Genomic DNA, 1700 nt, shown 5'->3' on the forward strand with positions numbered 1-1700 from the left:
ATAGATAGATAGATAGATAGATAGATAGATAGATAGATAGATAGATAGATAGATAGATAGATAGATAGTTCTCCAAATTTGTTCCAATTTATCAATTAATATGTAGCTGCCTGAGAGTTACAATCCTTAATATTTATAGTTGAAAAACCCAGAGTCTGTGTTTGGGTACAAGAACCACAAACCAAAGAGGGACTATAGAGGAAAAAACAATTCTGTGATGTGATGAACGTTTATGCTTTCTACAGTGGCATTTTACAGAATCTTTCCCCCAGTGTGAGGCACATAAAGAGACGCAGAGCGATGGCAGGCAGAAAGTGACAGAGAGCTGTATGACACAGCAGCCCCATTGAGTTAAAGTGGCTGTGTGGCTAAATGATGTCATTGGCTAACTAGGCGTTCTCAGGCCATTGCCTCTGTTTGCGTGACTAAATACATACAATTAAGGCCTCGGCACTTCTCAATCTCTGTGAACTCATTGTTATCCCCGGGTTCAAGTGCACTGATAATGGGGGCCAGAGGAAAACAGGCATAGCAGCGAGAGAGAGAGACGGAGAGCTGGTGGGTAAAATAGACATCTCATTATTAGTGGCATTCTCTTTCAGCCCGTCAGCGCTACTAAAGCCTCGTTCAGTGTTCACTAATCTGTCCCTTTTCAGCTGATTTTCTTTCCTTCCTGTAGCTCTCCCTTTGTCTCCCTTTCTATACTTCTTTACATATTTCTATCTTTCTCTTAGTTCCTGTCTGTCTCTCACCAACGTCTCCCTTTGTTTAGTCGTGCCATGAATGCAGTCATTTTAAGGGTTTTCCCGTGCAGTCTGACTCTGTTTATTGTGGCCTGAATTCATTTTTAAAAGTTTCAAGGGACGGATGGATTGACATACAGAATATCGGCTACCAATTTGACTTCACCGGATTCATCGTATTCCAGTTTTTAGTTTCTGTTTCTGTTGGCTTGGGATTGAAGAGCAGCTGCAACAACTTTTCTCCACAGTTTTGAAAACAAGAACATGCACACAAAGTACAACATCATTTACAAAGAAAATAAGTAACCCTCTCTTTTGCCTGTCTAGAGAAGTGGAGGTCACAGTGCGGTCTCCCTGCCATGACAAGCGCGCGCGTGCACTCACGCACGCACACACACCCACCCACACACACACACACACACACCAACCAGATCGGGTGTAATCGTCTAAAGCGAGACTTCCCTGATGGCCTCAACACTTGACAGTGATGCCCTCAAGTCTCAGAGAAAACTCTGTAACTGGAGAACAATTGCTTCTGTCTGTCTTGAGTAACTGGATCACCATACTGTCCTCCCTGCCCACAGGCACACACGCATACACACACACAGAATCACTGCTACACACTCACACACAAAGAAGTACCCACATGCAGATCTTCTTTCTCACACACGAGCAGCAAGATAAACGGTACCAACGGAAGTAGTGCATACACCCCTCCACACACACACACAAGCAAAAAAAACTCAGACCCACAGAAGCAGGCAGGCTGAAGTGCGCATGAAGTGTGTCCGAGGTGAACTGTGTGTTGTGTGTTTGAGTGTGTAGGGGTGTAGGGAGGTCATACTTTTCCCTCCAGTCATTGGCGGTGTGCAGTGGTGGTAGTCAAGGTAAATTGATCTTATTTAGTGGCGCATCAACACGTGTAAAGGGGCTTACGGCTCATTACTCTAGGCCCTG

This window comes from Nematolebias whitei, chromosome 2, assembly GCF_014905685.2.
Source record: "Nematolebias whitei isolate Nwh7 chromosome 2, NemWhi1, whole genome shotgun sequence".
In the NCBI taxonomy this organism is placed as follows: domain Eukaryota; kingdom Metazoa; phylum Chordata; class Actinopteri; order Cyprinodontiformes; family Rivulidae; genus Nematolebias; species Nematolebias whitei.